We start from the raw sequence: 10612 nt of genomic DNA on the forward strand, positions 1-10612 counted from the left end.
CATTAGGAAAATTATGCTATCTGTTCGTGGAAAGTAATGCCATGTTCTCAGAATTTAAATTCTCCTTTGAATTTTTCTTCACAGGCCAAAACGAGGCGTTTTAAACATGACTTGATTAATGTCACCCTATACCAAAATCAAAGTCCAAGATTTATAACATTTTCCAAATGAATAGGAGAATGTGGGGATAGATTAATGCATAATATAAGATGCAGCCTATCAAACAATTTTTGAAGAGGAATTAAAGACTCTACTATAATATACATAAAAATTCCATAATGTTCTATCACGGTGCTTTGGCATCAGAGAGAAATCCATGATACTCAAATAAGTTAGTTAAGAGTGCAGAGTTGGGGGAAAATACTGTTACTATGGCAACCAGATTTGAGATTCACAAGGTGGGTTTTAACATAGGCTCCTGTCTTGGGAATGAATACATGAAAGAAATTAGATAGCTAAATTGCTGAGACAGCATGTGAGAAACATAAGTACATTTAAGGAAAAGTCGCTCCCAAATCAAAATCATCACTAGTTGTAAACAGAACCAAAATAATCCTGGACTGCACTGAGCAGTAACTCTCTTTCAAACTGTTCTGTGTGAAGGTTTAGGTCCTTTCTTTTTATCTAGAGCTCTAATACTGCTTTTTGAGATTGTTATTGAACTACGTAAAATGTGGCTGTCCAGAGAGTCTCCTTATCTATAAAATGAAAGCATTGGAATAGATGATGTTTCAGTATCCTAATTAGATGGATGCTGTTTGCTTAGAATTCCTGACTTTAGCAGTAGTTTGAAGAGGTCTCTTTCAGTCTTCCTCAGTAGATTTAAACATTCCTCTCTCAGTTGTTGGGCATGTGTATAACTTTGGGGCAAGTGTGAAATACCTGTTTAAATTAGCTTAAAAAAAAAAAAGACATTATCAGAAGAATTCAAGTGTTAACACCTGACCTTCAAGGCAAGGCAGTGCCACCATATCTTAATAATGTCTCGGATTAGCACTGGAAAGTCATCTGCAACTTAGCAGTTTCTCTCTCTGTCTCTCTCTGATCATAATTATGTCTCTTCTCTACTTTCCTCTCTTCATTTGCTTGATTATTTTTTTCTCCATTGCCAGTGTTTTTTGCTCCATATGCATATGGGCCCAACATGGTTGTCCCACACTAAGATCTACGTTCTACCCCAGTTCAGGTACCCAGGACATATTGCCTACGGTAATGGTTTCCAAAATATTTTTTTATAAGATCTAGAGCTATGGATTCCCTGTGCCAGGTGAGACAGCCACAGAAACAAAGAGTTAGTGATCAGCTCTCCTTGCTGCTAGTATACCTGGGCTCCAGACACCAGCAGAGCAACTCACCTGCTCCTTCGACCCCAGGCTGCAGCCATGGCATGCATGTGGCCATTAACTCCTGCTTAGAACACTGTTGCTACTCTTGCTTGTGGCTACTGCCTGTCAATTCAAAATAGAATGGCCTGTAGTCAATGAATTCTGTTGCTAGCATCTGCAGACCATACCAGCAACTCTCTAAAAGGATATTGAAATGTAAAAGTGGTGTCCCAAGGTCCCACTCTGCCACAATAGAAGTCATAGCCATGTTCAAGAATGGACAGTAAACTCCTCTCCACACTGCAGCACCCCAGGTCCAGAAAATTATTGATGACTGTGATACTAAAGAGTTGTAACTTCATCAACGAGCTATTGTTGGTGCATGTAGATGTACTTAATGAAAACAATAAGAATTGAAATAATCGACTCTTGAAAATATCTAGACTATTTTGAATATTTTTAACTATTTCTTCTTATTTTTTTTGTGGAATCAAATGAAACTGCCACTAATGAACTCAACTGTGTATAGCACCGAAGAAGGTGATTCACTGTAGAATACCTAGAAGAATTTGTATCTATCCCTTATGCCTGGAGAAGGAGCCTCTCCCTTCTCTTCTGTCATCCTGGTCTCAGATGTCCCTCATTGACAGATATTAAACCAGAACCCTGTTGGCAAGCAGATCTGAAGCACAGGTCCATGCAACTTACTCATGCCCTGAGGACCTGATAAAACTGCACTTTAAATATTCCACTTCAAGTGGATGATAAAGTACTACTGTGAGTTTCCACTTTATGCCTTATTGATTATGATAGGCAACTCAGATTGCATAGTCACTTGATGTTCCACAGCTACAAATTCACACTGTCAAAGTCCAATGCAACCAGAAGCTTTTGCAAAAGGAGAATAGAAACTTTCAGAACTAATGATTTTGCTTCAATACCTACCAGTGTGTACTGTGCTTTTCTTATTGGAACTGACCAGAGGGTCTGTAAGTGTACACAATTGCCACCTACACATCTGGCGTCATTGCATTTAGTGAGTCATACAGGCAAAGGTGAAGAGTAACTTGCTCTGCAGACTAGGCCAGCTGCAGGGCTTTTGTTAAAATAAATAAACATGTTAAGGATCACAAGCAAATATGATCAACAAATTAATGTTATTCCAATGTATTTGAAACTTTTAACAAAATGTCTAATTTCCTAGAAAATGTTATGACTTACCAAAACTTATTTCAGAAGAAGTAGAAAACCTAAAATAGACCAATTTTAATTAAAGTGATAAAATCATTTGTTTAAAAAAATTTAAGAATATTGAAAAAAATCAATCTATGTCCAGAGGTTTTATAGGTGTTTTACCAAATCTAGGAACAGATCATGTTCATCTTTTAGAAGAATTAACAATCTATTCCAGTTACTACAAGAAGAAGGAACGTTGTAGTTCATTTGTGAAACTATAATAGTCTTTATGTAAAAACTAGGCAAGCGTGGTACGAGAGAGAAAAATTATAGAGCAATGTCGCTTAACGTATTGAAAAACACAAAAACAAAATACTAATAAACAGAATTCAGTGAGGTATTAAAATACACCCTGGGTGTAGCGAAGATTATTTCATAAAAATTTATTAGCAAATTCACTTCATGTGGCAAGGCTCCAAGATGCCCCCTGAAATCTGTTCTGTCTTCCGTTGGCTTGAGTTTGTAGCTGGGATGCAGCAAACTATCTAGGATCTACATTTCTCAGCCCTATAGGCAGTTACGTGTGGCCACGTGTTTGTCAATGAATATGGGCTGGAATGACAGGGCCATAATAGGTGTCCCTTCTTCATCTGGATGTGGCAAGGACCCAGCTGGACTGAGCAGATGAGGACAAAGTCATAGGGGGTGCTAGAGCAAAGATGATTTCGAGAAACCAATGCCTGAAAATGGATAAATAAAGCAGAGCCCTTGACAGTCTAGACTGCTTAACTTGGACTGTTTCATGATATGATTGGATTATTTGTACTGATACGTATGTGAGTAGGCACATATGCACATATATATTCTCATATATTCACCAAAATAATTTTTTAAATTATTGACTCCCAACATATTATAAGTTGTCACCTAAGACTTTGCATTACAAGTTTAATAGTTTCAAAGTATGTTTTCTGGTTAATTGCTTATAGTATATTGGCTTTTTTTTTTTGAGGAAGATTAGCCCTGAGCTAACTACTGCCCATCTTCCTCTACTTTATACGTGGGACGCCTACTACAGCACGGCTTTTGCCAAGCAGTGCCATGTCCGCACCCGGGATGCCAACCAGCAATCCCCGGGCTGCAGAGAAGCAGAACGTGCGAACTTAACAGCTGCGCCACCAGGCCTGCCCCAGTATATTGGCTTTTAATGTGTATTTTAATTAAAATGTTGAACCTGCATGTTTTACTCTTCACTTTATGGGGACACTTGCCATGTAAATTGAATAGCAGAGAATTTTTAAGTCAGATTAACGTGTCATGTGCCATAACCACATTTTTACGTGCGAATTTGGGAAAAAGAAAGAGATTTATGGATAGATGGATGGAAGAGAGGTAGGTAGACAGTCAGATGGAGAGACAGACAGAGATAGCTGAGGTAAGGAGCCTTTGAAAGTCAGAATCCATCCATGATTCTGTGCAGGAGTAAAACTTCAGGATTTCTCACCAACTTACTGACTTTGTTTGTTCTCTTGGGTCTCTTCCTTAGCAATTACGCACTCCAGAATTGTCCCTCTGTTCAGTGCCTGAATGGTTTATATCTAATGGCAATGCATTCTGGTAAGATTCATCGGGCAGAAGAAATGCTATTCCTCTAGAAAGCAGGGAAAAGGCAGTTGTGAAAGTAGAGGTGGTTATGGAGGACTGGTAGGCAACAGACTTTTTCAGGAAGATCACCTGTAGGAAAGTCTGTATTCAGAAGTCGAGGATCTGCATATGTATTTCCCTAAAATCATACAAGCCCGTCTATCACATAGAAAGTCTGTGGGTGCACACACGGAACACACGTAGAATCAGGTTTAATGCTGCCAGGTGACCCTGATGCAGGCGGTCTACTCTAGTCCAAACACAAAAAAGCAATATAAAAGGAATTGCAATCTTTTCCTACATCTCGATACATATAAAAAGAGATTCCATTCATAACTCCCAGCAATATGTCTCAAATATTCCATTTTTTCTCCCCAAGTCTGTCATACCCAACCTAACTCTGTTGCTTTTGTTTACCACTGACAGCTCCCACCACCCAGAAATCACAGTAAACAAACATACTCCTTCTTGGGGATGTGCATTGACTCCCAGCATCCTTCCCCGTCCTCTCTCCACGCTTCTTTCCATTTTCATCTCTCAGTTACTCACTCTGTTAGGATAGTTAATCACAAATGCCCAAGAATCAAGAGGGCAAAAATAGATTTGCCTCCAAAGGCAGACAATAGGCAGACGTTTTCACGCAGAGGTTGTTGGATTTGATGCTTTCCTCCCAGCTCCAGAAACTTCAGTGACTGGGGAGCAACCTTATGGGAGAAACAGTTCAGAGATTCTAAGAGTAATATGAACCAAAAAATTAAGAGATGAAAATTCACAGTCTCACTATACCTTCCTAATTGCCCTCCACACACACATAACACCAAGAACTTATGAGATAGGGCTCTTTTTTATTGTTCAAATTGCAAGACTTGTTATTTTCCTCTTTTTGATCAGAGCAATGTGCAGAGAGAAATAAAGGAAACTCAGTTCAGAGAACTGAATTCATTTGTATCTGAATTGACAGAGCCGTCTCCCAAAGAGGAAGCGAGACATGGGAAGTCTTACAGACTGGGTTCTCTGGAAACAGTTTCTGAGACTCAGTGTTTAGTACATGAGGTATATTAGGGTCAAGACCATGAAAAGGAAAGGGGAGAAAGCAGGACTGGGCAAAGGGAGAAATCCAATTCCTTGTAGGCAGTCTGACAAAGCCTCAGTGAATCCCACTGGGATGTCTGGGGCATATACGGACAGACATAGTTGTCCCACTTATGGCTGAAATGGCTGGGACAGGCCTTTATATACCCACCTCTCTCAAATGCCAGATGAGATCCCCGGGAGAGGTGAGATCTGGGAAGAAAGGATTGCTCCCTGAAGCTGAGGCAGCCCCTGAATGAGCCTACAGCTGAAGGCTGCCTGCTGACACGCTCCCCCAACTTGCCAGCAAGTACTTCCCTGAAGGAGGATCTGGGCTGTGCATCTTCAAGTCTGTATTGAAAAGGAGCAGCAGAATGAAAGGAGAGGGACAGAGAGAAAACCAGGAGAGGTCCTGAAAATGGAGATGAAAAAGGATGTGAGAAAGGGAAAAAGTAGCATTTATGCTGGAATACCTTTGACTTAGGCGAGAGACATGGTGAAACAAAATGCTAGAATCTTCTGTGCTCTATTCAATTTATTCCCTCTTGCCATTTTTTTAAAAGAGACTTGAGGAAACATTTAAAATCCTTTTCAGTTCTTGTTGGGTCTGTGGTAGTGAGCCTAGCTAAATTCAAGCTTTCTATGGATAACAAATGGATTGCCACTCCCTTGCTTAAAACTCTTCAGTGACTTTTCATGATCCTGGCGATACAATCTCTACTTCCTAAAATGGTAAACCAGGTCGGGCAATTTTCCTCTTTTGCCAGCTTTTACAGTCTCCTCTCCTCACCCTCCCTCTCATGGTCTACATCCTAGCCACAATTAACGCCTCGCTGGCATTGTCTCTTCCTTCCAGCTTTGCACACATGCCTTTTACCCTGTTTGAATAACTTCTCATTTACTTTCCTCAACCTCCAGGTTTCAACTTAAACACTGCCTCCTGAGGGAGATTTCCCTGACCCTAACACCCCAATTATACTCTCCATCACAACTATATTTTCCCTTTCAAAACATTCATAATACTCCAAATTATTTATTTATCTCAATTCCTACATTTTCTGAGAACTTGTCAATTTTACAAGGACAGGGAGGCACCTGTCTTGTTCGTTGCTCCAGCACCCTTTGAGGGAAAGGATGGTTTTTAAAGTTCGGATTATCCATCATAACCAAGTGCTCATGGTAGAGGATTCTAAAAAAGGCAGCTGAAGTATTGATAACAGAGCTAAATTATTGGTACTTCGGGTGGAATTTGTTTAATTATTATTATAATAATTATGATTGTATCTAACACTTAAATGATGCTTACTCCGTGCCAGGTATTATTTTAATTCTCACGACAATCTGGGGCAATCCATTTATGTGGAATAGATGTAACAATCCATTATAACTACATTTCTATAGATGCAGGAACTGAACAACAGAGTAGTGAGGTAGCTTTCCTAATTTTACAGTCTTTGTAAGTATTACAGCCAAAGATATGAACCCTGGCTCCCAATCCAATGCTTTTAAGTAATATTCCACTCCACCATTTTATGTTTGAGTTTGCCACACCTAATAACAATAAAAGGGGACAATATTTCCTCCTTAGCAAGATTTGTTTTCATTAAGAATGTAGAGGGTATATAGTTCTATGTTTTTTTCTGCTGAAAAGTAGACTCCCCTCTCCGTTTGCTCTCGTATCAGATATCTGAATGGGCACTTAGCAGTTACTCTGGTCAACTGTTAGCTGTGTCTGCCTCCTCCTCACAAAGGGAATCTGCAGAGAGTACATGCGATTTAACAATGTCTTTTGAAGTTACCTGGTGTAAAGGTTAAATGCATGGGCTTTAGCAGAGATGTACCAGCCTAGAACTGCTTGCTGTAAACCAACAGTAGCTGGTTTGATTCCTTTTAGTCAATTGGATAAAGTAATTTGAACAAAATTTATCCAGCTGATCATTACTATGGTTCTATTGGCTTATGCTCATAAGTTAATGGTTCAAGATTATAGTATGCAGTTGCTAATATTTTCATGCCCAAGGTAAAAGTAACCAAGGTTATCATAACTCTGCTTATGATTCACACCTAACTGGATGTGAATCCAGTGTGGGACACTGGAATTTCACCAGGTCCCGATTTGTCTTTCAAAAATATTTCAGTCTTTTTACGCTGTAAGCCCTGTATTGTTTCCTCACTTCTGATCTAGTCTAGGGGCAGCCATTCTCCCATCAGAACCCACATTGCCAATCATCAAGTTTCTCTTTCCAGCTGAGCCATATTAGGTCCTCCAAATCCCCCCTAAGCAGCCAAACAAGTGAATGGAGTTGGCCAGAAAACTGTTTGTCATTCCAGGAATGGGAAATCAGGAAAGTGATGTTAGTAAGGGCTAAAAGAATTGGGTAAGGCTTTGTGAGTGAGAACAGACTTTGCTTTAGCCTTGAACTTAAAGACAATGTATAAAAGAAGAATTCATGTAAGTATTCTAATCCTAGTCTGTGCCACCACATAATCTTTATGTTTGAAAATATGCCATCCTATTTTCTGGACATCTATCCACATCTCCACTAAGGGCACAATACAGGCTTTATACTAAATCATCATTCATGTGTTACCCTAGCCAAGTCAATTTCATTTTTCGCCTCCACCACATATGGGGATTCTCATTACCAAAGATGAGGAAAAGAGAGAACATAGATGGCTTGCTCCCACTAATTTCTAACTTCCTTTCAAGCAGATAGCTCATACTTTCAACAGTTGTAAATAACAGAAAAGAGAAATGAGTAAGAAAGTAGACAAAATGTGGGACGTTGGGAAAGATAGATATTGGAGATTTTAATTCTGTGCTCCTTAATATTTTAAGAGTTTCATTTCTTTCTGAAAAGTTGATAAAGGCTGTTGACTATCACGTCAAGAAAGGCATGCCTGTTGAGACATTTGAAGCTATGTATATGATCCCACTGACCACTAGGGGCATCCATGGATCACAATATCATGACCTCTGTGCTAGACAGATTGTGGCTTCCCAGAATAAGAAATCAGATTACTACTCACCAACATTTGAACAAGGCTATGATTTTTCCAGCAACACAGCATCTTGTGCCACATGTTAGATTCTGAGTGAGCTGGAGCTTCCTCAAATTTCTATTCATCATTTTAGAGCACTGTTTCCTACATTGCAGCTATTTGTATCCCACTTTCATGATTTTACTTACATCTCTACAAAATAAAAATATTCTATAATTTAAGATTTTTCTTTAAATTCATTTTCTAACAAATAACTTTATATAAACTTTGTGTTTCTACAGTGAATGTGAATAAATATAACTTCCAGATAGGTTTTCACTCCCACAATGATCTTAAGAAATAGAAATTGCTATCTTCACTCTATCGGTGTGGAAACTGAGGTCAGAACATTGAAGCAACTTGGATAAGTTCCCAGTGCTAATAAGTGGCGGAAGAAGTAAGATGGAAATCCAGATCTAACTAGCTTGAAAGCTTTTGCTCTCAGCCACTGAGTATATTACTTCTTATGTTTTCAGTAGGCTATAAAACATGAGATATACGAATGAAGAAATTTAAAGAAAGTGGACAGATGTCACTAATCATTTGGCTACAATTTGCGTTTCTCCTATAAGAAAGGTAGGAGAAGTTCTCATAAGCATGTTTATAAATATCTGCACTTAGGTCAGAAATTTTAACTCTTCTCTGCTTTTTCTTTCTTATTACACGATAAATGCTTATATTGCAAGAAATTAAAAAAAAACATGCTCCAAAACCACACTCCGAGGTTATCTGGAGATAACCACTAGCAACATTTTTGATTCAATCTTTTTTCTCAACCATAGAGGTAGCTGCTATATCCTATTTCAAAAATTTGAAGTTCAAATTAAAGTCAAATTGTTTTTTTATTCAAGTTCTAATTATTCTTAACCTTATGCTATATGACTCCTGTAATCATAAAGGGAAGTTCCACTGCTAAAATTTAAATATGTAACTGGCAAAAAATAAAGGTAGAGGAGTGATGTCAGCAAGATGGAGGTATAAGAATTTCTACAGCTCATCCTTTCCCAGAAACATCAATTTGAACAACTATCCATGCGTCAAAATACTTACACAAGAGCTAACAGTTCCAGGTAAGGGATGATAGCACCTAGGTAGAGCACAGAAATAGGAAAAGACACATTGAAGAGGCTAGGAATCAGAGTTTCATATTAGCCCCATCACCCCTTCCTCAAGCCTGAGGTGCCCAGTGTGGAGAGAGACATCCTCCTTGGAGGGGAAGGAGAGTGAAGTAAGCACCAGGTCCATGGCAATGCCAGGCAGAGTTCTGCGACCCCAGGATCCCTGTCCACTCCAGCACCAGGTCGGCACCCATGGCCCAAGGTGGCTCCCACGGCCCCAGGCTCCTGGTGGGCTCCTATGAACCCAAGTTTCCAGCCTACCCCAGCACAGGGCCAGCCCCTGAAAACCCAGGCTTCAGGTGGGCTCTTGTGGAACCTGGCTCTTAGTTCACCCCAGTGCCAGACCAGTTTCCATTAACCTAGCCTCCAGACCAGATCCCACAGACACAGACATACAAATGGCCAACAGATACATGAAAAGCTACTTGATATGAGTAATCATCAGGGAAATGCAAATTAAAACCACAATGAGCTATCACCTCACACCTGTCAGAACGGCTATTATCAAAAAGACAAGAGATAATAAATGTCAGTAAGGATGTGGAGAAAAGGGACCCCTTGTGTTCTGTTGATGGGAATGTAAATTGGTGCAGCTACTGTGGAAAGAAGTATGGAGGTCCTTCAAAAAACTAAAAGTGGAACTACAATATGATGCAGTAATTCCTCTTCTGGGAATATATCCAAATAAAGGAAATCACTGTCTTAAAGAGATATCTGCACCCCATGTTCATCACAGCATTATTCACAATAGCCAAGACATGGAAACAACCTAAAGGTCCATCAATGGATGAATGGATAAAGAAAATGTAGTATACACACACACACACACACACACACACGTATACACACACACACACTGGAATATTATCCAGCCATAACAAAGAAGGAAATCCTGCTTTATGCAACAACATGGATGGAACTTGAGGTCACTGAGGTAAGTGAAATAAGTCAGAGAAAGACAAATACTATATGATTTCACTTATATGTGCAATCTAGAAAAAGCTGAATTCATAGAATTCATAGTAGAATGGCAGCTGCTATGGGCTGGGGGATGGGGACAGTGGAGGGATGTTGGTCACAGAGTACAAACATCCAGCAGTAAGATGAATAAGTTCTGTGGATCTAATGTATAGCATGGTGACTATGTCAAAGGTACTGCATTATGTATTTGAAATTTGCTAAGAGAGTTGATCTTAAATATTCTGACCACACACACAAAAATGTTAATTATATAAG

This window comes from Equus caballus, chromosome 14, assembly GCF_041296265.1.
Source record: "Equus caballus isolate H_3958 breed thoroughbred chromosome 14, TB-T2T, whole genome shotgun sequence".
NCBI classification, from domain to species: Eukaryota; Metazoa; Chordata; class Mammalia; order Perissodactyla; family Equidae; genus Equus; species Equus caballus.